Source organism: Leptonychotes weddellii, chromosome 9 (assembly GCF_054177405.1).
Source record: "Leptonychotes weddellii isolate Sample4059 chromosome 9, ASM5417740v2, whole genome shotgun sequence".
Lineage (NCBI taxonomy): Eukaryota > Metazoa > Chordata > Mammalia > Carnivora > Phocidae > Leptonychotes > Leptonychotes weddellii.
The window spans coordinates 90152516-90178719 of record NC_138377.1 but is presented as its reverse complement, the minus strand read 5'-3'; the positions used below and the strand labels follow the sequence as shown (position 1 = coordinate 90178719).

The following is a 26204-nucleotide window of genomic DNA, read 5'->3' as shown; positions in this document are numbered from 1 at the left end:
ATTTATTTATTTAACAGAGCTAGAGAGAGAGCACAAATAGGCAGAGGGGCAGACAGAGGTAGAGGGAGAAGCAGGCTCTCCGTGGAGCAGGGAGCCCGATGCGGGGCTCGATCCCAGGACCCTGGGATCACGACTTGAGCTGAAGGCAGACGCTTAACGACTGAGCCACCCAGGCGCCACTATATGCTTTTAATTCTTACAGCAGATCTGCAAAGGAGGAATGGTTATTTCCTCTATTTTCAACCAAGGAATGGAAGATATTGTAGCACAAATGACTCATTCACTAACCGGACTGCACTTGTGCTTGGGTAATTCATCCCCTCGGGGAAAGTGACCCTCCAACAATTTAGAATAAGTTTTCGCTTAGCCTAAGCCAATGCTGGTAATCCCAGGCCCTTTCTAAGTGGTTGGTTTAGGAGTGGACTTGTGACCCAGTCTGACCAACAGGCAAGAAGAAAGTCTGTTGAGGAATTTCTAGGGATTTTCTCTCTTAAAAAAAAAAAAGTACACAGACAAGATGGCCTTCTTCTCCTGCTGGATGTGATCCTAAGAGCAGCAGCCGTCTTGTCACCATGAGGAAGAAAGCACAAGGCCCGGGCTGACGTTCAGAGAATGTAGAGGAGGGAGATGGGAAGGCCCTTGTTGATATCATTGAGGGATGGGATCAGGCAACCCAGTACCATCCTATCATAGGACCGCCTGTATTATAACAAATTCTTCTTGTTGAAGCCATTTTGAATTGGGTTTTCTGTTCCTTGAAATGAAACATAACCTGGTAAGTCCCACATGGAGAAAGATTGGCAAAAGGTAACAGAGCTAGCCATCTGAACTCATGTTCTGAGGTTCTTAACTCCCGTTCTTTCCATTATTTAACTTGTTGATGGATGATGGCTCTGATGGATGGGGCACGCTAACACAGTAACTCACATGCATACCTCATAGCAAAGCACACCCCTTCCACCACCCACTCCTTCTGCTGTTTTTTCTAACTGAAACTCTAGGCGATCACATCTTTATCCCTAGTACCTAGCAACATGCCTGGCCCACAATAAGTGGTAACGAATATTACTTGTACTTTTATAATAAATATATAAAAATATAAATAAATAAATATAAATAAAAAATGTTTATTGATGGAGGGAATGGCCACCTAATTGCGTGAATAAATGAATGACTGACTAGTGAGGGGTTGATGGCATATATACATTTAATATACTCCCACTCTATAAAAGTCAGTTTCATGGTAGTCTTACACACCTTAAATCAGACTGTAAAATGTCAGAGTTCAGGGGAAGAGGTACTGGAGAGGAGAGAGGCTTAAACTTTCCATAGAATGACTGCCTATAATAATAGAAAGGGACTTTGTGGTTACTGAGACAATTGTTTTAGGAATAAGGAAACTGAGAAACTCCTCTTCCTCTCCTTTCCCTTCTTACTCTAGTTTCTTTCTAATTACGCATTTTCTTCAGTCTTCCTTTCTTACATAGTATCAACAAATGTTAGATTTGGAAAGGACCCTGCGAATCATCTGGTCTACCCTCCTTGTTTGACTGATGCAGAAGGTGATGTCCAGAGAGAAGAAAGTGGATGTCCAAGGACTCTGAACAGTTCTAGCAGGTGCACTGGGCAGTGAAGGGCAGGTCTGGTGTCAATCTGAAACTAGGAGGCAGGGGGGAGGATTATCCCATATCAACTCTGCCATCATCATAAGTTGCATGATCTTGGCCATGTTACTCATCCTCTCTCCGTGCTTCGGTTTCCTCAACCAGAACATGGATTGTAGCTGCTCGTTGCATTGTTGTGGGAAGTATGTGTACCATGCAGGAAATATGTTTAAAGCACTTGGAGAGTATGTTCTCAGTAGCTGTTAGTCATATAATAATATCTAATATGTGCTGATAAAGAGGATGGGATGATGACCAAAAAGAAAGACCAGGAATTTGGACCCAAATTTCTCAATTCTTGTTTATTTCTTCTAACTCATCCTTTTTTTCCCTTTTTCTTTCTCTTTTCCCTAGCCTGACATTTAAGTTTCATTTTTGTTTTCCATTTTATTATTGTTTGCATTAGAGAAAGGATGTGTCATAGAAAGAACATGGGCACTGGAATTAGACTGAGGTTGAGAGCTTTTATTTGCTGAATATTAACTATGGAGCTTTGGTCATACCCCTTACTAATCTGGGCTAAATTTCTTTGGAAAGCAGAGATTCCATCACCCAGTTCCTAGCTCTGTGATAAAGTAACACTCCTCGTATAGTTCAAGACATGTTGATTTTTCCCCAAAAGCCATAGCCCAGTAAGTATGCAAAGTTTCGAAGTCTTAACTGTATCTCCTCTGGGACACTCCCAAAACTGAATCATGGCACTATGTACCCAAATGGGCCAAGTCCAAATTAAGTCAAATCCAGCCTGATCATTCAGTTAAGACTGAGGCTGATTGCTGACCTTGCAGAATCATGTGGTTGAGGTGTGGCTGACAATGAATGTAAAAGATTGACCACGCCTGGGGCCACATTCATTGGGATCATGTTGTCTCCCATCTTAAAGGCTAGGTTTGTCCTCAAAGATCCTTTTGCTCACACTAAAACAAATAGCGCTTTAAAGTGACCTTTCTGTCAGCCAAATGGGGAGAGCTGCCAGTAAAGTTCTGGGCTGCTAAACTTGGTCCAGTGAAGCAGCTTGGGGCAGAGGAAGGGCACTAAATGGGGAGTTGGGAGTCCTGGGTCCTTCTTTCATTACACTGCCAACTCTCTGAGTGACTTTGGCCAAGTCTTCACTGACCTCGCTAGTTTCCTCATGACAGTTAAGGCCCTTCTTGTTCTCCACAGTGTAATTTCTTTGTTTAATGAACTTCTTCAGCAACAGAACATGCTACCATACATCTTCCATATTGGACATTTGCTTTTTATCCATCTCTTGTAACACAGCTCCCTCCAACAGCATGTCCTTTGTAGTGCCAACTAGTCTTTTTTTTTTTTTTTTTTTTTAAGTAGGCTCCACACCCAGCGTGGAACCCAATGCGGGCCTCAAACCCACGACCCTGAGATCAAGACCTGAGCCGAGATCAAGAGTCAAACACTCAAAGGATGCCTGGGTGGCTCAGTCATTAAGCGTCTGCCTTCAGCTCAGGTCATGGTCCCAGGGTCCTGGGATCAAGTCCCGCATCGGGCTCCCTGCTAGGCGGGAAGCCTGCTTCTCCCTCTCCCACTCCCCCTGCTTGTGTTCCCTCTCTCACTGTGTCTCTCTCTGTCAAATAAATAAATAAAATCTTAAAAAAAAAAAAAAAGAGTCGAACATTCAACTGACTGAGCCACCCAGGTGCCCCATTGTGCCAAGTATCCCTTTAGGCACTTAAATGGAATTGCAGAGGAACCTTGGAAATGATCTAGTTATCAGATGATAAAACTGAAACCCAGAGAGGTTAAGCAACCTCTTCAAAGTCACACAGCTTTTTGGCAGCTGTTCCAAGACTCCTGCCTTCTGCCCTTGCAATGAGATGTTGGTTGCTGCAATGACGATGCATCCTTTTGGTCATATCATCTTGGAATAAATGTTAAGAGTAACAGCTGTGTAGACCCAAGGCTTTATTTTCTTTATTATGACAACATGTCCCTGGGAAGAAAATATTTGTAGATCTAACTTTTGGATGTGAAGTAAGTGTCAAACTGAAATGTTATTGACTCAATGGTGCTTCCTACTTTGATAAATGTATCCAATATGTTCCCAGTGACTCATCGGCAGGGCGAATGTATCTTTTTTTCCCTTTTTCCACACTGACATTTTTATTCTTCTACACAGTGCTGCCCCTAAAATCTGCATATACAGCATTATCAAATTTCATCCCAAAATTAATAATTTGATTAGTTATTCAAAATCTCAAGCATCCTGACAACCAGCAATCAAGGGGTGGGGTGGGGGAGAATAATGTCAAACTGATGATTTATCTTTGTTTTTTTCTCCCACAAATGAGCTCTCTCAGACAACTTATTGGGAAATCATGAAAAGATGTTTTACTTCATCACTATATCTGGAACATCCCTAAAAGAAATGAAGGATTTTTCTAAACCATAGGTTGGTCCTTGATATATTATCTTTCTTACAGAAAAAAAAAAAATCAGACAGGGGGCTATAATGCAATGGTTTTATTTTCACGGTGTCATAAAGAGATTTAGAAAGATCCCATACTGAACACTGTGAAATAAAATTAGTGATGGAATAAATGAAATGAGAGTTTTAAGATTAAAAATATGCTGAGATGGGGGTGCCTGGGTGGTGCAGTCTGTTGAGCAACTGACTCTTGATTTCAGCTCAGGTCGTGATCTCAGGGCTCAGGGTGGTGAGATCAAGTCCTGCTTTAGGCTCTGCACTCAGCGTGGAGTCTGCTTAAGATTCTCACTGCCTCTCCCTCTGCCCACTCCCCACCCCACCCCACCCCCACATGTGCGCGTGCTCTCTCTCTCCAAATAAATAAATAAATCTTAAAAAAAAAAAAATCTGGGGCGCCTGGGTGGCTCAGTTGGTTAAGCGACTGCCTTCGGCTCGGGTCATGATCCTGGAGTCCCGGGATCGAGTCCCGCATCGGGCTCCCTGCTCGGCGGGGAGTCTGCTTCTCCCTCTGACCCTCCCCCCTCTCATGTGCTCTCTCTCAATCTCTCTCTCTCTCAAATAAATAAATAAAATCTTTAAAAAAAAAAATCTGAGACCCTTAAGTGGAAAACACTATGCTGGGAAGAAACGTGGTGTACAAAAGACTAGGGCTGCTGATTTTAATTAGCCTCAGGTATCCTTTCCAAAATGTATGACAGAAAACAAATCCCCTAGAACAGATCTTTATAAGAACAGTTATAAGGTCCTTTATAACTTCTATGTATTTAAAGAACTTTGAATGCCAGAAGGCACAAAAAAATAGGAACTCTCTCAATGTACATACATACAGAAAATATGAAAATAAATGAAAAGCAAAATAAATGTGTACATTATCTATGCAAGTGTCCTATGTCTCGAGACAGTGGATAGTAACTTCTAATAACACAGCAGAATTCTGTACCCCTATACACAGGTTCTCCAGAAATGTAGACATTTTGCAATTAGCACATACACCAGTGTTTTCGCTTTAATGATAGATAAGTAACAAACAGAATCACCAGCAATTCATTACCTTTCAACACTACAAAAATCTCTGACAATACCTTTTTATGAATTTGACCTGAGGCTGCTCACTGGAGGGAAAAGAAATTGCATCTGACACAGTAATGTGCTTTAACTGTAAAAGGCCTTAAAAAATAGGGCGTTCCCAAAATGAATAGGAAAAGGACCTCCCCAAAGCAGTGGTCAAAATTTTTTGTTTAATCAATAGCATTTGGTTTAACACCAGTAGTTCTCAGACTTGGAGGCTCATTATAATCACCTGGAGAGCCTTTACTACTCCCAGCCTGGGCTGTACCCCAAACCAATTAAACCAGAATCTCTAGGCGTGGGACTCAAGCATCTATATGGGGTGATTACAATGTGCAGCCAAGCTTCAGAACCTCTGATCTACAGATAAGCCATCCCTGATGACTGTATTATTGGCCTCAATTATTCACTCTCTTTTACTAGTGCTACACATTCACATCCTTGAGCTACTCTCTCTGTGGGCAAGGGTGCTTCCCCATGCCCTGACTTTGGATCCAGTCATGTGACTTGTTTTGGCCAATGGGATGTTAGCACATGATACGCGCAAAGGCTTGACATGTGCTTGGTTGATGGGCTTGCTCTCTTGTACACCTACCTGCCTTTGGCCATGAGCAGAGCAGGCCTCTGTCAACTACTGTCCCAAGAAGAATAAGAGATGCAAAGAGCAGACCCAAACCCAGTCAGCCACCTGGAGCCAACGCCCGCTGAACCCTAGCTTGCTTACAGACATAAAAATTGGAAATGAACGTTTGTTGCTGTACACCACTGAATTTTGGGATGGTTTGTTATGCAGCGGTTTTGTATAATAGGTAACTGAGATACCTAAAATAGAAAAAAAAACATTTAGTGAGAAGGCCAACTACATTTTGGGGCCAACTACTTTTCTTCTGGCATGACAGAGAGGGACAATTCAGAACTATTTCTAAAGGAAAGTTTGACCCATAATATCTACTATGATGTAGCTTTTTGGAACAGTGCTACTGTCTTTGTCACCCTTCTGATCTGTTAAGCAGAAAATATTTCCTGCTGACTTCTTACTGAGGTTCACACAGGCCTTCCATCTAAATATCTATCTCCACCAGGGCAGAAACTGGCATTCTGAATCATCAGTGCCCCAGGCTAGTTTGACGGCATTCTTTTTTATTTTACTTTTTCTTTTTTCTTATTTTTAATTTTTAAATTTTAGCTCTATCCAAGCTTTTTGTGGAAGAACAGAAAAACACTATGTAACCACCACCCAAATAATGAGACAGGCATAGCTTAGTTGTGGTAGGGTTCCTTACTTGGGGCTGGGAGACTGGTGGTTGTGCTGGGGTCATAGGCCAAGTTAGGCACATAGGGGCATGTGTCTCTTCTCTCATAAGAAGAGCCCTCCTTTAGGATTCATAGTTGTTCATCTCTGTGCATTTAAAAATCAGGTGGGCTTGAATTTAGGACAGTGGTCTTCAAATTGAGGGTGCACCAGAATCACAAGGAAGGCATTTAATAACATGAATTGCTGGACTGCACCCCCAGAGAGTCTCACTGCATGTGAGACCAGAGATTGGTATTTCTAACAAGTTCTCTGGGTGATGCTACTGCTGATGATCTGCGGACCACACTTTGAGAACCACCGACTAGAATGAAAAGTATGTATGTGTGAGATGTCTTCCATTTGGAACATTGCCTTGCATAAGGAGGATTCTTATGTTCTTCCTCAGTGGAAAAATGTCTGTATATAACACTAAGAATAGGTTCACCTGGAGAATATAAATGGAGTCAGGGACCTCATCTCTCTTGGCAAAAAGCTCATCTCAACCATAACCATAACCCATAACCACTTCCCAAATGTTTATCTTTAGTCCTGACTCCAGGAAAAACAACTCATGAAATACCTTCTTTTCAACGAAGCTTTCCTTGTTTTCTCCAACACTGGCTCTTTCTTCTGAAATTCTAGAACTTTATCTTAACCTGTCCTAAGGCATTCAACACTTAATATCTAAAGTATAGGTACTGATGGACTTGTCTTAGCTCCTCACAGATGATGTACAATCTATCTGATTCATCTTAGAATGTCTTACAGCATTTTTTCTAGCAGGTGCAAAATAAATATTTACAGAATCAAATCAAATCTATGAGTGAATGTCCGTGTGAGGGTGTCTTGGAAGTTCAAAAGATTAAAACTCGAAATGAAAAGCCTGCACCATCAATATGATAACCACTAGTACATATGGCTATTTAAGTTAATTGATGTTAATAAAATTAAAAATCCAGTTCTAAGCTATACTAATCAGGACAGTGTGGTATTGGCAAAAGAGTAGACAAATAGATCAATGGAACAGAATAGAGAGCCCAGAAATAGACCCACATAAATATAGTCAACTGATCTTTAACAAAGGAGCATAGTCTTTTCAATAAATGGTGCTGGAACAACTGGACATTTACATGGAAAAAAATGAACCTAGACACAGACCTTACAACCTTTCACAAAAATTAACTCAAAATGGATCATATGCTTAAATGTATAACATAAAACTATCAAACTCCTAAAAGATAACAAGAGAAAATCTAGATGGCTTTCAGCATGGTGATGACTTTTTAGATACATCATAGGCATGATCCATGAAAGAAATAACTGATAAGCTGGACATGATTAAAATTAAACTTTTCTGCTCCGCAAAAGATAGTATCAAGAAAATGAGAAGACAAGCCACAGACTGGAAAAAAAAAATATTTACAAAGGACATCTGATAAAGAACTGTTATCCAAAATATAAAAATAACACTTCAAAATCAACAATCAGAAAACAAAAACTCAGTTTAAAAATGGGCAAAAGACCTGAACAGACACCTCACCAAAGAAGATATACAGATGGCAAATAAGCATATGTAAAGGGGCTCCACATCATATGTCATTAGGAAAGTGCATGTTAAAACAATGAGATACTAGTATATGCCTATTGGAATGGCCAAAATTCAAAACACCAACATTACCAAATGCTGATGAGGATGTGGAGCAATGGGAACCCTCATTTACTGCTGGTGGGAATGCAAAATGGTGCAGCCTCTTTGGGAGGGAGTTTGGTAATTTCTTAAAAAACTCAACATACTCTTACCATATAATCCAGCAATTGGGCTCCTTGGTATTTACCCAAGGAATTGGAAACTTATGTCCACACAAAAACCTGCACATAGGGTGTTTAGAGCAGCTTTATTCACAATTGCCAAAACTTGAGAACAACCAAGATGTCCTTCAGTTGGTGAATAGATAAACTGTGGTATATCCAGACAATGGAATATTATTTTGTGCTAAAAAGAAATCAGCTATTAAGTTATGGAATGAGGAAATTTACATGCGTATTAATTACTAAGTGAAAGAAGGCGACCTGAAAAGGCTATATATATATTCTGTGTGATGTTCTGGAAAAGCTAAACTATGGAGACAGTAAAAAAATCAGTGGTTGCAGGGCACCTGGATGGCTCAGTCAGTTAAGCATCTGCTTTCGGCTCAGGTCATGATCCTGGAGTCCCAGGATTGAGCCCCTTGTTGGGCACCCTGCTCCACGGGGAGCCTGCTTCTCCTTTTGCCTGACGCTTGTGTTCACTCTCTGTCTCTCTCTCAAATAGATAAATAAAATCTTTAAGAAAAAAAATCAGTGGTTGCTAGGGTCAGGGAGAGGGAGGGATGAATAGGAGGAGCAGAGAGTATTTTCAGGGCAGTGAAACTGCTCTGTTCAATATTATAATGGCGGATACATGTCATTATACATTTATCAAAACCCAAAGGATGTACAACACCAAGAGTGAACCTTAATGTAAACGATGGACTTTGGGTGTGCCAATGTAAGTTCATCAGTTGTAACAAATATACCCCTCTGGTGTGGGATGTTATGGGGGGACGCGGTGAATATATAGGAGCAGGAAGTATATGGGAAATCTCTGTACTTCCTGCTCAATTTTGCTTTGTGTTCTGTTCCCTGAGAAAGACTTTTAGCAACTTAGATGCTGGTCTCTAGGGCCATTGTAGCCTCATCCCTGAATGCCACTAAGGTTTGGTGTGCACTTTTTACCTTCTCTGTAAGACCTAATAGTTCTGTCTCTATTTTCCCTAGACTCCAGCTCAATTCCCTGCAAGTAATAGGAGAACAATGAAGATTTTGTAAAATGACAAGATAGATGTCATTTAACTCTCGACCCAGTGATACCCCAGTTGAACACTAGTGATTACTCTAAATCATCATATACCTACTATGTGCCATATATGGTCCATATTAGCACTATCCAACAGATATATAAAGCAAAGCACATACAAATTTTATATTTTCAGTAGTCAGATTTTTTTTAAAGATTTTATTTATTTGTCAGAGAGAAACAGAGAGCACAAGCAGAGGGAGCATCAGGCAGAGGGAGAAGCAGACTTCATCCCAGGACCCTGGGATCATGACCTGAGCCACAGTTAGACACCTAACCGTCTGAGCCACCCAGCTGTCCCCAGTAGCCAGATTTTTTAAAGTTAAAAGAGATGAAATTAACTTGAGCAGAATATTTTATTTAACCCGATAGATGCAAACTATTGTCATTTCAACATGCAATCAATATAAAACTATTAATGAGACACTACATTTTTGTGTACTGTCTTCAAACTCTAATGTTGGTTTTAATACATATCATATAGTTCAATTTGGATTAGCCACATTCCAAGTACTCAGTAGCCACTTGTAGCTAGTGGTTACTGTACTGGACAGGGCAGTTGTATACAGTATTTTATTAAATCCTCTAAGATGACTAAGAATAATAGCAAAATTTTGAGTGGCAAGCATTCTAGAAGAACATCTCATCTACCCTCCTAACAACCTTCATCTGTAGATGAGGAAACGGACCTAGACTGCTCCTCTGTGGCAGGGTTGCGTCTGGAATTCCTGCTCTGAGGCTACCAGGTCAGGCCACTGATTAACTGGGTGGTCTTGAGCAAGGCAGTTCTCTGCATTTTAGTTCTCTCTTTCACAAAATGGGAAGAGAGTTGCACTGGATCAGCCAGAGTAAATCTTCCTCCTTATTTCCTAGCATCTGGTGAGCCTGGCTCTCCTGTTCCCATCCGTGAGGACCTCAGGTTTACAGGCTTCCTTCTCTGATCTGAACAGCGGGCTCTTCCTAGCCCAGACTTCGCTGGCTGGGCCTGGCCGGACTCTGTACCTACAAACCTTGCAGGAGGATGAAGTCCCTCCCATACCCCAAAGCAGTGCGGTGTTTTCATTTGAGTTTCTTCTACTTCCGGCAGAGAGTTCAGCTTCAGCTTCTTGATGCTTTTTTGAAAGAAAAGAAACTTGTCGTCTGGGCACTCGGTTTTAATTTTGTCTTCTTTGTTCTTAGGCATGTTGTAGAAAGCTCCCCTCTCCCAAGGATATTCTACTATATATTTCCATAATTTTCCTGCTCTCCCTCTCCAGAAAATGCAAAGAAAATAACTGTCAACTTTTTTGCATATATAAATTTTAACAGCCCATACATGTCAACTGATCTTTTATCCAGGAAGGAAAGGCTTAGTTCAAGTGATTGAAAGTTGAAATGCTTAGGTTTTCATTCTCATTGTGTAACGGAGCACTGTGTGGACATGCTACGTTATGATTAGTTTATCAATTCCATTCCCCAAATCCACTAACTCTAATGAGTGCTTACTATGTGCAAGGGCAGAGTCCCTATTTTCAAGGAATGTATCTTTTACCAGGAAGAGTAAGGCAAATCTTCAACCAAGGACAGCACAAAGTAGATAAATTGTGCCAAGTGCCTTAAAAGGGGTGCAAAGTACAGTTGACCCTTGACCAACCAGGTTTCAACAGCATGGGTCCACTTATCTGTGGATTTTTTTTTTCTATAAATATAGTACAGCACTCTAAATGTATTTTCTCTTCCTTATGATTTTCTTAATGACATTTTCTTTTCTCTAGCTTACTTTATTCCAAGAACAGTATATAAAGCATAGACAAATTAAATGTGAATTGACTGTTTATGTTATCAGTAAGGCTGCCAGTGAACAGTAGGCTATTAGTGACGTTTTGGGGGGAGTCAAAAGTTACATGTGGATTTTCGACTGCACGGTGGGTCAGCGCCCCTAACCCTTGTGTTGCTCAAGGGTCAACAGTACTAAGTTCAAATATTTGGTTTGGGGTAAATCAGAGAAGGTTCCACAGAAGAGTTGCCTTTCAGAATGGACCTTGATAGGTAGGGTTTCAGTAAACGGAGAGGGCAAGAAGAGCATTTGGGGAAAAGACGCATAGGCACCTGTCCCTGTCTCCCGCACTACAAGCAGGAAGAAGCGTAGGAGGCAGCACGTGGCTTGGTCTGAGGATTACACAGGGATTGCAGCGATTATGTAAGGATGTAAGGCAGTTTGGCAAACTCTGCATGAGTGTCACACTCCCAATCCTCCACCCATGGGAGACGACATTAATTAATCACAGCCCACACCTTTCCAACCAACCTCAGGAGCTCCTTCATGAGATAGATCAATTTGCCATCCCTGGTGCAGGAGTGTGGAGATAAGTGAGGTAGAGCCTTGAATACCGTGTTGACTAGTTAGTAGTTAATTGGATAGGCAATGGGGAGCCATTAAAGTCTTGTAAGCAGGGGAGTGACATGGTGGGAAATGAGAGCTGTAGTTCAGGGTAATTAACTTGGCAGTGTTATTTGGGATGGATTAGAATGGTTATAAGACTGAAGGCCAGTTATTTGGAAGGTTACTGTAATGGTGTAGGTGAGCAATAATGTCTGGAACTGGAGTGGTGGCTGTGGAAAGAAGGGACACAGGTCACAGAGGTAGAATTTAAAGCACTTGGCAAGTACGTGAAGATGTGGAGAGCTAGGGCCAGTGGTGAGAAAGAGGAGTCAAAGCTCACTCAGAGGTTCCCAGGAATTACCTTGGAATAAGAGAAAACAAACCATCTTGTTACCATCAAGAGGGGAGCGTGGGATTGGCCGGGAGGGAGGGAAGAGTCTTGGAGAATTTGGGGAGGGAGAGAACAGTCTGCAAAAAAATGGATTTAGGTTTATCTCTTCTACAAAGCATAGATTTTCTAAGCCATCGTCTGTCAGAGAACTCAGTAGTGCAAAGTAAAATAACCATTTTTAAGCAAACACTATTGCCCTTTGTCAACGAGCAGAGCCTAAGGAAGGCTTCCATCTTTCCAAATATTTGAAAAATTGTTAAGCTTTAATTAGTAAGCAGGCAAGGGGCATGAGGGAAGTAAAATATATAAACCTAATCACTGTGCTTTCCAGGTTTCAAATGCTTCCCCAATCCGGATAATTTACACTTTAGTAACAATGACTGACAGTCAAGGAATGTATCTAACTCACTTTTATTTTTCCCTTGGGGAAAGCACTTTCGGTCCCAATTGTTTTAAGTTGCAGAAGCAGTAATTGTTTTAGAGAGTTAGGAGGAATGGCTTTTTGGAGCTGGAATTTACTGCTGAAGGGAATATGGATTCTATCTTAATTGACTAAGGTCACTAGGGCCATTTCCAGGAAGGTCTTTCCAGGGTGAACAAATACCAGCTTAGAGAACAGCAAAGGAACCAATTGAAGGCTCAGGGGAATAGACTTAACCAGAAAAATGTTAATGAGTTGCTACTGGTACCTAAAAAGGAGCCAGGGGTATGTTTTGAGCCACTTGTATCCCAAATAGAATTATTGGTGAAATTTAATATGAAAAATGGTTTAAAAATATTTTAAAATAAATATGGAGCAGTGGATATATTTTGAGATATTCACTTCCCCAGAGGCACTCGCTTATTTATTAAACTGTGCACTTTGATATATTTGTTTACTTAGAAAAGTCAAGAGTGACAAGATAGGTCAATTGTATCAAGAACATTATTAACAGGCTAACCAATTGTAAATGGTGTGAAGGCTGTTCTGGAAATCTGTGCTTTGATGTATGGGGAAACCCACACATCTGATTTGGGATGGAGGAGACAATCGTGGCTTTGTTTGTAGGCGCCAACAGACAGGCTAAAGCCAGGGATCCTTGCAGAGACTGGATTAAGGTATCAGAACCGTTCACATCTCATTTACATCACTCCGAAGAGTGGACCACAGGTTTTGCTGATTTAACACACAGACCATGGCAAATAGCATTGTGTATCTGAAATCAGACCAAGATCAGTAACAGTAACACAAACCATGTGTGAAGTTTGGCATATAGAGGTTCCTCTTAAGCAATTATCTAACTAGGTCCCCCCTCCCACCTTATTTTTAAAAAGCCTTTTTCCAAACCAGGAAGGTAGAAAAAGCAAAATGTTCCCTACTTCTTTCTCTCATCCCAACCCCCTAAATACACATATTTATGCCACCTTCTGGTATATAATAATATTTTTTATCGTCAAAATTTGTGAGCTTTCTGAAAGGAAGGTGGGGGTGTGTGTTAAAAATGTACTGATTTCATCAGTGTCTGGGCAGGCAAAAAGAACTGGTGAATTGAGTATTGAGGCAGAGAAGTCAGGCTACTACCACCTGAATGGTTTCCACTCATTCAATTTGTATTGTCCCTTCATATTGGAGTTTGGGGTCAAGGTAATACTGATGCAATTCTCTACTTTCCTTGGATTTCATTAAACACCTACTGTGTGATGGGTATGTTTCAATGGAAGGGAGGTGCAGAATGATGTCTACAATGATGTGACTTATTAGGAGCTGTTAATTATCTGAATTCTATCATCCAGACATTATTAATGCCTCTTCAGTATATCTTTTATGGATGAGACTGTACATTTAATAGCAAAATGACCAGTGGATATTGACAATTAGCAGCCACACAGAAACTAGATGCAGTGTGGCATATTTCAACCAGCTTAGATAGTCGTCAACCAAACAGGCCAAAGTTTTCTTCAGTAGAAACTGCCCTGCCAAGTGGTTTCTGGATCCTTCTCAGAGGAAACAGCAAAGCGGCTGAAAGCCACCTCTTTCAACCACACCAGAAATTGGCTGTCCATGGCGATTCTAGACCCAAAATCTGTTTTAGACACAGATGTATCAAACTAAGTCTGGAAACCCACTGGACGTCCCATCCCGAAGTAAGAAGTGCCACGTCCCCCCTTCCTTGGGGTGTCGGCCCAGGTCGAATTCCTTTTTATTTTCTCCTCAGTCCTGGGGTGGGCTGGCAGGGAGCTACCTGAGATTCCCCACCGTGGATGATCGCATTTGTCTCTTCTCACGCCGCCTGCAGATGGGGACGAGTTCTGTTCCCGAGAGAGTCTCAGAAGTAGGCACGGAATCATCTCGCTGATCTTAATTTTGTCCCTGGGCTGGGCAAAGGGGAGGATCAGGGCAAGAGAGCCTCTCCCCTCCTGCCCCCCTCCCCCCCCAATTGGCAGCCAGTCGGTGGCTCTCGGTCTGGGGTCTGGAGGGTGGGGAATGTGGGTGTGGGGGCCGGCTGGAGAAGCTCTCGCTAGCGCTGCCTGTGGCCAGACCCGCCTCCCAACCCCTCTCGGGCGCACACATACGTCCACCCAGACACACTCCGCGCGCTCCCTCGCGCTCTCGCTCGCCCGCCGCCGCCTGCTCTCTCCCTCCTGCTCTCCCTGGTCTCTTTCTCCCCCCTCTTTTTTTTTTTTTTTTTTTTGGTACCATAGAGTTGCTCTGAAAACAGAAGATAGAGGGAGTCTCGGAGCTCGCCATCTCCAGCGATCTCTACATTGGGAAAAAACATGGAGTCAGCTCCGGCAGCCCCCGACCCCGCCGCCAGCGAGCCGGGCAGCAGCGGCGCAGACGCGGCCGCCGGCGCCAGGGAGACCCCGCTGAACCAGGAATCCGCCCGCAAGAGCGAGCCGCCCGCCCCGGTGCGCAGACAGAGCTATTCCAGCACCAGCAGAGGTAGGAGGCTGCGAGAGGGGCTGAGGAGGGGGCGGCGGGAGCCCGGGAGCGGAGCGGGGGCCGGCCGGGAGCGGGCGCCCGGAGCGCGGGGTCCGGGGCCGCGCGCGAGCCTGCAGCGGCGCCCCGAGCCCGGAGAGCCCCCCTCCCCTCCCCCCTCCGCCCCCCAGAAATGTTGCAAACTTTTGCAGCCCGTTCTCGGGTTGCGGGAGGAGAGGGGGGCGGGGGAGGCGGCAGGAGGGTTGACAGCCGGCGGGCTCAGCCCCTGGCTTTGATTTTTCTGCAAAGAGAGGAGGAAAGCCGCGTAGCCCAAATTAAATACGCTCCCCCAAAACACGGAGAACCCGAGAGTGGGGGCCCGGGAAAGAAACTTTTAAAGCGGCAGTGTCCTTTTAAGAAGGAAAAAAAAATTCGTTTATGGCCACCCTCCTCCCGCTTTACCTTTTCTCCTCTTGACAGTTTCGGCCCCGGCTGCCTCAGACAGGGTGTGTTTTCGGTCCCCCGCAGAGCTGAGGGGGTACGGGAGGAGTGAGCGACCTGGGAAGCCCCGGGGGGTGGCGAGGGGGCGCTCCTGGATCAGGGGGCGACGGGGGCACCTTCTCTGGAACAAGGGCTCCATGGAGGAAGGGGGGTGCGGGCGCGTGAGGCGCTCGCCAAGTTGTCTGGCGGGCGCGGCGAGGGGAGATCCGCAAGTTTGCAGACCCGGGGTTCGCAGCCCGGCGCCCAGGCTGGCGGGGGGCGTGTGCGCGCTAGCGCGCGGAGGGCGGTGGTGCTGTGGGGCGCTCCACGCGCATTCGGAGTGAGCGTCTGCAAAAGCAAACAAGCAGGAACAGAAAGCTCGAAATGCACCCAAACTTATTTCTGCCCTGGGAATCCTTCCCTCTCTGAGGTTCAAGCGTTTCTGCAAGAACCTGGGAATGGTCAGCAAGAATTGAATGCTGGTTGGATAGTGCGAGAGATGTCCCCCCCCCCCCCGAGCGATTTTTACACTTCATTTTGGAGCGTATGTGCGGGGAGGGGGGGCGGGGGACTCCATTGCCCCCTCCTTGCTTTTTCCTAGTTAAAGTCGAGTGTTGGGGAAAGCTCACTCGCTCTCTTTCTTAAAGGTGTCGGAAGCTTATGTGGGGGTTTTTCTTGGAGGTGGGGGATTATTTATTTGATTGCGCCTGGAGTTTGCAAAGAACAGGAGGAAGCTATGGCTTTAATTACTGTTGTAAATAATGTATAAATCACGCCTGTCACTCCGGAGGAAGCAGGCTCGCGCGAGCAGCCCAAGGGCTGGGGATCAGGAGGATCTCCAGCCCGGGCTTGGGCACTGGCCCAGCGCGCCCCCTCCTCTTGCCACTCGGCTTCTGGCGGCGATTGGGGAGGGCTGGAGAGAGGCAAGTGGGGGCCCGGGAGCCGCTCCCTTCCTCTCGATGTTATAGTTGGAGGTAGGAATATGGCTGATCATGTGCTGGCTGTTTTACAGTATTCCTCTCCCCCCCCCCTTAGCCACACCCCCTGTCCGGGAGCTTTCCCATTCACGGAATTCGAGTACAGTAAAAGCCATCAGGATGACACACACGAAAAACATTTAATTAAAGGCGATTTCCGAGGAGTGAACACGCCGAACCGCGGTTTCAGCGGGAGGGGGGGGGTGCAGCAAGGGACGGGAAGGGAGGGAGGGGGATCAGGGCTGGGGGCCGGGTCCTGCCGCCAGCTCGGTGAGTTTGTGTGTGGAGAGCTTTTGGCTGCAAAGAGTATATTTAGACCCTGAGACGGTGGATTTGGAATGCGAGCGGGTTATGTAACAGGGTTAATCAGAAACACTGGAGAAAATCCCCTTCATGTGTTTCTGAGTTTTTTTTTTTTTTTTAAAGGGGGGGACATAGTATATAGGAAGCCACACTAATATCTGATTTGTGCTGTCACCCCCGCCCCCCTTAACCTCGCCCTCCCGTGTGTTATTAGCATCTTCAGGTGTCATTCTTGCCAGAAGGTGTTCTTGCGAGAGATCAGGGTGGCAGCTGCAGAACCGACTAACAAATCCGTAACTTGCTGTTCTTGCAAATTATATAAGGCTGGGGCATTCAGTACCACTAGCCCCCTAGGCTTAGCAAAAAGGGGAGAGGGACAAAGTAGGGGTGGGATGCATCCTGCACAGCTGACCTGTTGACCTTTGTCCCCTTGCCCCCTAGAGGGTCACCCTCCACTCACTCTTCTTTGAACCAACCCCCTTGTCCATCTCTCCAGAGATTTACTAGGGGGAGGGAGAAGAGGTAAGGCCCAAACCCTCAACTCACATCCTGCACGCAGGCACTAGGTTATATAACAGTCTGAATGGAAAAAGGAAGGTCAGAGATGGAGGCATCCTTTAGTGAACACAGCAGTAGTAATAGCTTCCAGAGATTATGTGCATTTGCAGACTTTAACCTCAGATGTAGTGTCTGCTCCTCAGGGATCCCAGTCTTTGTGTGTGTGACCTAGGGAGAAAAAGAATGTGTAAGTATGCCTGGTAGATGAGAGTGATTTGAAAATGGGAAATGTTTGGGTTTTCAGATGATGTAATGGAGTTGGCAGAATATGCAAGTCGGCTCCCAGAGTGTAAGCAGCAAGAAAATTGGAGCTGGCATCCAGTATTAATGTTGCATAAATTACAATATCGGAAAGAAATTAACCTACACACTAGGTGATTACGCCTTTTTAATACTTAAAACAGAAAGGCACACAACTCAAAAGGAAAAGCAAACATCATCACCTTATAATTAGCATTTTCAACCTCAAGGAGGATTGAATGGAGTTCTTGGCATTGGGTGACATGGGAAGCTTTTGGATTTGGGAGATGCTTTCCAGAGAAGTAGCAGGGTTAGCCTCCAGCCAGCCAGTGTTTGCAGTCCACAGAAATTGTGGTCTGGATTCTCGTGACATTGAGGTGACCTCATGAGACATTACCAGGTAGACTTGAAGCTGTTGCTGAATGCCAAACTCCTGGGAGTCCCCGCGTGAACGGGCTTCGTACCCTCGGTGCCTGCGCTTCCGGAATCAGATGTGTGACTTTGTAATCTGAAAGGTGGACCTTCCCCTGTCCTTAAAACTAGCAGGGAATGTTCGCAGTTGTAATGAAACTGTCCCGTTTTCTAGGGGGTACTGATGATGGCTGGTGTCATTCAGTACCATCTTTACAACCCAACGAAAGGCAAAAAAGAAAGCCAAGAGGCAACATGGGAAGTAAGAATGAAGCAGGGGAAAAAAAAAACCACAGCGAATCTTTAATTCAACAAGGCTTTCAGGGACTTCAGGGAGCCATAAGCATTGTGACATAACTGTTGTTAAAAACCCTTTTCCAGAATCTCATTATTATATGCATGCCAGAAGCTTACATATTTCACTTTCCTAAAGTTATCCTCACAGGGCTGTGTGGCTCGCGCTTGGTTTGGAACACCAGTGTTACAGGTTGAAGGCTTTTAGGGCAGGCCGACCTAAGGGAAAAATCGAAACCAAAAGATGGGATTAACACTGAAAAGCTCAGTTGGGTTGAGATTGAACCCCCTGGAGGCTCAGCTTAGATTGATTTAAAATCAGTTAACAAGGCCTGTAGTTTATTTGTAGCCCTGAGGACTTCTAGAACCACGTAAACCAAAGTGCTTGGCCTTCACGTCCCCCTTTCTGTCTTGGCTGATTCACTTTCAGGTAGGTGTCCTTCTTGCCTGGTAGTTTATAGCCTTTTCTAGACATTGATTCTCAGATCAACTTTTCTGACACGGACCAGGCTCTCCACAGTGACCAAGTGATGCCCCATAGTTTGAAAGAGCTACTGGCTGGCATAAAATCCTTTGCCGGAGGGATGGAATAATTGTTTTTTAAACTAAGGGACTTTAATTTTCCGGTAAATTGCTCATAAAAACATTTATAGTTATACCCTTAAAAAATGTACTGGAATAGTTTTAGAAAATGCATTTGGTGATAGTTATGATAACCTTTCCTGTTGCTTCCCCCCTTCTTTCTTAAAAAGAATTGAATTATTAATCCAGAAGTCAAATCCTGAGTGGCCAAAAACCGTGTATAGCAGACTCTTTTTATGTTAGCCACCTGCTGGAATTTTCCAGAACCTACCAGCATCATGAGGAGCCTTGGCTTTTTCTAGAAAATGCCTCCATTTCCAAAACTGAAATACAGAGTCTGCGTGGAAGGCCCCTCCCCTGAGACCCTTAAGCTCCTGTTTTCAAGGCAGCAGAGGTGGTGGTGGGGGTCGGGGGTCAGCACACACTGCTAGTTCCACACCAGGCTCCTAGGTGGGATTGCAGGGAGGTTCGAGAATATTCATTGTTGTGCCTCCAGGGGAAACGTTCTGAGGATCTGGGGGGACAGCTGAATTGCTTTTGGAAGCAAACCGACCCCTGTCCAGAGCTAACCGTTGGAATGCAAGTGAGACAAGCCCATGGCTACTTCTCCTTGGCCAACACTCTTGTCACTTCTGACTGGAGATGCACACTTTTCTCCACGTGTTCCCATTTTTGCTTCCAGAAAGTTGGGGTGTGTTGTTGGAAGGGCAGACTTGAGTTGGATGTCACTGAAAATTCTGTTTGTGTGGTACAGTCTCTTACGGCGTAGGCCACTTTTTCTGAGAGTGCTGCTCCTCTCTGCCCTCATCCATGGTCTTAGTCTACTTGGTGAATTGTGCTTCTTAGGTTACATATGTACTTACGTGTTTGTAGAAGCAAAATACATAATGACATTTCAGGTGTCTGGGGAAAAATTATAATGTGACTGCCCTTGTGCCAGAGACTAAAATTTTGTAGAAAACCCAGCTCTCTTCATATGACATAACCTGCTGCTTAAGCTCTTTGTCTTCCGTGAGCCATTGTTCAGGTACTCTGAGGTAGATGTCGTCCACTCCCTCAGGGAGATTCCTGACCAATCATCCTAGATTAGTGATGGATTTTTCCAGAGCAACAACAGTCTGCTTTGAAAGGCCTTAAGGTACCAGAGTGAACCCCAACCTAGAATGTGGAATATCTTTCTGAATATGAAGACTGTCATCCTCATTGAGAATTTAGGAACAGTCTCTCTCTCTCTCTGTCTCTTTTTCTCTGTATTGTTCTCTCTTCTATCATACAAAGAAATGTTTTGGTTTTTTTGCGGGGGGGATTGTGTGTGTGTGTGCGGTGTGTGGTGTGTGTGTGTGAGAGTCATAATGGGAAGTGTTAGTTTGGAAACGAGCTTTTCAATTTTTCACCCACCTTACTAAACCGTATGTTAAGAGAAATAAAAGCGAATCATTTTGAATTAATGCTTTAAAAAAATTCTCCAGATAATCAGTGTTCAAGTTTCGATTAGTATACAGTAAATCATGATTTTTCTATAAGAGTGCTAAGGCATTACTGGTGAATTCGTTTTTCTGGCTAACAGTAGATTAACCGGATCTTTCCTTTTTCTCTTTGAATATGTTTCTTTTAAATGTACTGGTCCCCTTTCCTACCCTAGGAAAGAACATGGGGAATGTAATCGAATCTTTCTTTGAGGTTTGAGGATCTTACAGTGCCATAGGGTCACTGTTCTGAGGATGAATTCTGATTGTACATTATAGAACTGTGAATGGGGACAGTGTCAGAGATTGGACTAAATCTGCCCTGATCCCAGCTTGGAAATTGTTTTCTTTTTCTGTTAAATCCTCAATATCAGTATGTTTTGTTATTTGCCTTTCTTGGTCTCTAACTTGCAAGGAGCAAAACGGAAATTCACTTTAATTAGTTGATTCTGGTTAATTGAGGTTTTTACTTTCTAGGAAAATTTCAACCTGAATCTAGAGCCTTAACGCTTTCCCTGCAGTTAACAGAGGATGTAAAATCATTCTTAGATGTTTAGGAAGACTGTTGTATTTACAAATAAGTTATGTAATGTATTACCATAGCATTGTGTAACTTCACCCCCGAGGTAATAATGGTAGATAGAAATATCGGCTAATTTTGCCTCTTCCTTAGATATATTGAGAGGGTATCATAAATCCTAAAAACTAGGAAATTCTAGGGTTGGAGGGAAGACTTTCAAGAATATCAATAAAGAACATTTAAATTCCCCCCAAAGGAAATTCTCCTTTAAAGCTTGGGCCTTTGTTCACTGGACCACTATGGAAGGCATGCCCAGGATGGCACCATCAGAGGCTGACTTTCTCAGGGCCGTCCCATGTGATTTAATGGTAGTCTGTGGTTATCTTCTGATATCCTTGTTGTCACAGCATTGCAAATTCATCTTAGGGGTCGTGGTGTTCTTTTGTGACAGCCCAGTTATTATTATTATTATTGTTGTTGTTTTGTTTTTGGTGTAAGGACATCAAGGAAATTGTCTAGAGAAGTCCGTAGAAGAGGGGAATGGAGCGTGATGAGGAATAAATGAGCCACGTCTCGTGGCTTGCTTTTTGCTCCCGCTTTTATGTGCCAACATGAAAAGGAATTACAGGTAACAGTTCCCTTGTGTTGGTGGAAGAACAGTTGTTTTTTGGTTTTTTGTCTTTTTTCTTTTTTTCCTTTCTTCCCCTACCAGATGTTTATGGCCCTCATTGACATGTCATTATTACAGACTGTCTTATCACAGTATGTCCTGTGGCACATTGACAATGGCGTGGCCCTGTGGTTTCCTGGTGATTGTCTCGTCCACAGAACTGAGGCCCTGGTGGCCAGCTGCAGAGCCCTCTCCAGGGTCCACCACCAGTTGAGAGTACAGGTCTCCCACACCCTTGAAGGTGCCGGAGGACTGCAGGCCAGGCCAGGGAGTTTCTGTACCAGCGCTGTTCTCCCCGAAGCTCAATCAGAGGCTGGAACAGAGTAGGAATGCGTGTGGCATAGAGGATTTATAATCTCCCAGCTTCAAATCATCTCTAGCAATGTTACTGGGCATTTGCGTTTTGGTTGTGAACTATCTGAAAGTTTTTTGAAATAATCAGGAAGTTCCCCCATACACGAACCGACCATCATAGATGAAACTCGTCTGGGGTGCAAGGAAGGGTGCTACTTAGTACAGGATCCTCAAGCCTGTGAAAGAGGCAGCGCACTGTTAAAAATACCTAGCTTACTTCGGGGGAGGATTTGGCTGAATACTGATGAAGTTTATGAAATATGAATGTAGTGAAGTTGCTGTACGTAAGTGGTAGGCGTGTGTGAAAGAAGTAAGAAGAAATAAAATTGTGTATAAATGACACTCTGAAACTTGATGGAATTGTATACGTGACAGGAATGGTGACGTTTGGGTCCGTGCTTAATGGGGGAAAATAAACTGGCTTAAAAATCTATATGTCAGACTAGATGTGGGGCTAAAAATTACAGAATATAAAATTATTGGACTTATGAGCAAAGAGCGCTACCAAGGATAAATAGGCAGATTGCAAAGGATAGAGGTGAAACAGAATGGGGGGAAAATGAGGGGCCAACACTTGAATTTATAATGAGCTATGGTAATCACTGCTTTAAATAATCCAGACTATTAACTACTGTGCTGCTAGGTAGAGAATGAGTTATAGCCAAACAAAAGGCATAAATATGAATATTAGGTTGTGTGGGAGAAATCCTCTTGATCCCCAAAGCATAAATGCATGTACTGAGAAGCAAAGCTGCACACGATGTAATTTTTTTCTGTCTTGTCCTGATTAATTGACAGCCAACTGTATGCCTCTTTCCTGAAGGTGACTTTACAATCTCCAGACACAGACATTTCTCTCAGAAGTGGAGTGAAGGAAGGAGAACCACAAGCTAAAGTGTGTTTCACTGGGTGAAGTATTTTGGGGGAGAGATAAGAAGGGTACAGTAGGGGAATGGAACAGTGCATACAGGGATGAAGAATGCCTGTTTGGGGCTGGGGAGTGGGGGCTGTGAACGAGGAAGGGAATCCCTAGAGGGAAGGAGACTTCAGTGCAAAGGAAAATGAAATTAGCATTGACTCTGAAATGGCGGGGAATGTGACTTTCTAATTTTAAATTATCTTTAACAAGGGCAATGAAAAGAGGAAAAGTTGACACTTTGAGAAGTTATGACGAACTTGTCGAGAATGCCAATTGACAAAGGCAGGTAAGGGAATACTTGGAAACACAGAACAAGAACAGTTCTGAAGGGCATGATGATCTGCTTCCTAGTGTGTTAAGGGAATTGGCGGGCATGTTTATTGACTCTTCCAATTAGTTTTAAAGAAACCTGAAGAAATGGACAAAGATGGAGAGAAGACAACCAGATGTGATTCTGCCCTTCCAGAAGCAGAGAAGCTTCTCTCATCCCATGTGATCGATGCCAGGCCTGGGGAAGACTGTCTGTATAGCAGTTAATGGATTTTCAACATACAAATCACAGAAGAAACAAGGGTATATTTAGCAAATCTGAAAACTCTTCAATAAACTGTATTGCTTTTCATTTTCACTGTACAGTCCATGAAGCCAGTGTATGGTAAGAAGGCCGTGGTAAGGATACAGCGGTGTACTCCCAGGAACGTTTGTGTGGTGGGGATATTATGTCTGAAAGGACAGGGCATCTGGGAGGATGAACTGCCCGTAGCTCTCAATTGTCTGGGTAATGAAGCATTGGAAAGCAAAGGCAAGGGAAACACTTTGATAATCAAAAATGATTCTTCTTTTAGTGATCATATTAGTTGACCAGTGAGGACAAGTGTGAAGGTGCGAGTTGCGTTTTACCCTCTCCAGCACTTGTGGCCCACTTCTGACGAGCACGTGGATGCAGAAAGCGGGAACCCTGACAATTTCTGGAGACCAGCCCGTTAACCTGGAAGATGTAAAATTTCAAAATTTCACAGCGTGAAGGAGGAAGGTTGAAGATTAGTGAGGCTCTCAAATTTCTTGAGGCCCTACAGAGAATCAGTAGAAGAACTGATGCGACGCTGAGAGGCTCTAGCAAGTTTCCTAATCTCGAGCTCGAGGGTGTGTGCTGGGTGTGTGGTGCTTGCTCATGATGCTGGCACTGGTCATGCTTTATTAGCCCAAAGCCGGTTAGAGCCAGAAGGGGCCTTATGAATCATCCAGCCTGGCCTTCCTCCTTTACACTGACGCCCACAGAGGTCTAATAATGCATTCGAGGTCCCATTCCTAGTAAGTAGCAAGGGATACGGGTCTTCTACTTCCGGTGTTCCTTCCACTCATGTGCTGTGCCGAGATGTTCAGAAATTCCAGTAAGGTACAGAATCAAGTTCCTGCCCTGCCAGGAGAGCCCCCTGAGGATATTACAGTGTGTACACAAGTTCATCCAGCAGGAGGTGGTTGACGTGTGTGAAAGTCCGTGCACGTTATGTTGGTTGTGCATCAGTAATGGAACATTATCAATAATGATTATGTTTTCCAATCCCACTGGGCATTTTTATTATTGTAGCAAAATTAGCCAGTGAACTGGTGGTGGTATTAATAGAGCCATTCTAAAGCATAGTGAAGATAGTGCTGGTGTCTCACGCGCTGCTGAATCGGTAGAACGTAAAATAGAGGCTCTGGAGGGGAGCATCTGGTCTTTGGTCCCGGCCTGGGCAGTGATGCTTGCTGGAGCTGGACACAGCCAGAGGGTGGAGTGGGGGAGGCTGGCTCTTGGCAGCTGCCTGCTTTTCCCAAGGCAGAGGGTGTAAGGCAAGTGCCTTGTACAGAGATGCTCACCAGCAGTTCCACCCATGGAATACTATGTAGCCAGTAAAAATCCTGTTGTAGTAGAAAAATCTCTCTTGATAGGGGAAAATGTCATCTGTTAGTGAAAAGTAATAACCTTCATAGCAGCGTGCACAGAATGACATCATTTTTGTAAAAAACTATAGTGTGTGTGTGTATTAATATGGACCCACGTACACCTTAATGATGAAATGATAAAATGGTTATTTCTGGTGTGAGTTTTTTTTCTTTGTGCTCTTCTGTATTTTTTACTTTCCTGCCTTATACGTGTATTACTTTTGTAACTAGAAAAAAATAAATCTTACTTTTTTTTTCTCCAAAAAGATTGTTTGTATGTTGTGAAACTGGGGGTACTTTGAAGAAACTAATTCTGAACTTAGTATGTTACATAGAATTTCTTGATGTTTTAGGATGGGCCAAGTTTACTGGCCCAAAGAGCAGTACCTCTGACAGTCACATTCAGCCAGGATTGTCAGGAAAACAAGGGTCATTCAGCTTGAATTTGAAAAAGAAATGTCCAATATTGGAATTTCTTGCCCCTCTAGGGCAGTGTCTTTTAAGTGTTTATACCGTGTCCTACAATGAGAGGAAATAATACGTTGAGAGGCAGTGCCCGCGTGCACACACACACACACACATGCGTGCAATAAACTTTTCATGTAAAACATTTATCCTTTACCTGGGATGCACTGTTATTTTTGCTCTATTATTTAAAGACAAGATCCAAATCACGAGCCACCAAATTGGTTTCATGATCTATTTATGGGCTGCCTCTCACAATTTTAAAAACCCTGTCCTGGGCATGAGGTAGAAGCAGCCTTTTTGTGAGCCGTGGCCTGGCAGTCGGAGGCATGGAGTGTTTCCACAATAACTGATGTTGGACTCCAGGTGTTACTCATTATGATTTCAGGGAGGAGGTGGGGGAGGGAAAAATAATGTAAATACTTATTATTTGTCATGTGGTATCTTCATGCCACTTTTAGCACATGCTCGTTAATATCCTATTACATTTAGACATGTATCCGCCAAGCCTGGCTTGGAATGTAGATTCTGGGATCCCCTTTGCTTGGATTTGATGTCACTGAGGGAAAGCCTGAGGGTGGCATTCTTTCATTCCACGAAGATTTGCTGAGCACCTTGTGTGTGAAAAAGCAGCACATGAGAGAGGGCAGATCCCCGCCTTCCTGGATCTTGCATGCTAGGGGTGGTATCTCTCAGTGAAGCCCAAGGTCTGGGTTACTCCTGATGATTCTCTTCTACATGTGTCTTGGCCTTGGCCTTCTTTAGTCCTGTTCCTCATACATGCGTTCACCCTTCCCCTCTTCTTCCCAACCCCGTCTTCCATCTTCTGCCCCTATCTCTCTTTGCTTCTTGAAAGCCTGCAATCGTTTTCGATAAGGCTAGGAGATAAGACTCACCCTCTCCCTCCTGCAGTTCTCGTGACCCCTGTCTTCCACAGTTGTCAGTCATGTGGACCTGGCTCATGCAGTAAGCATGCAACCTCTTTCTTTGCCAGGTTCCTTTCTGTTATCTTACAGTGTTACTTCCCAGAGAGGTAACTAGTC

At 43.9% G+C, this 26204-nt stretch overlaps 2 long non-coding RNA genes across 4 annotated transcripts; one reads left to right on the top strand and one right to left on the bottom strand.

Moving 5' to 3' along the window:
* Window positions 1-12903: 12903 nt before the first annotated feature.
* On the bottom strand, window positions 12904-15626 carry LOC115940594 (uncharacterized). The gene is made up of 3 exons (XR_004075330.2): window positions 15459-15626; window positions 14775-14837; window positions 12904-14452 (listed from the first exon to the last, which is right to left on the bottom strand). It is a non-coding gene; the product is annotated as an uncharacterized LOC115940594 (long non-coding RNA).
* Window positions 14818-25129, top strand: LOC115940593 (uncharacterized). 3 transcript variants are annotated; one of them, XR_014148660.1, is made up of 3 exons: window positions 14818-15020; window positions 22675-22746; window positions 22981-25129. It is a non-coding gene; the product is annotated as an uncharacterized LOC115940593 (long non-coding RNA). The 3 variants fall into 3 exon arrangements; XR_014148661.1 differs by having other exon boundaries at window positions 22650-22746; XR_004075329.2 differs by lacking the exon at window positions 14818-15020 and having other exon boundaries at window positions 15892-22746.
* Window positions 25130-26204: the final 1075 nt, after the last annotated feature.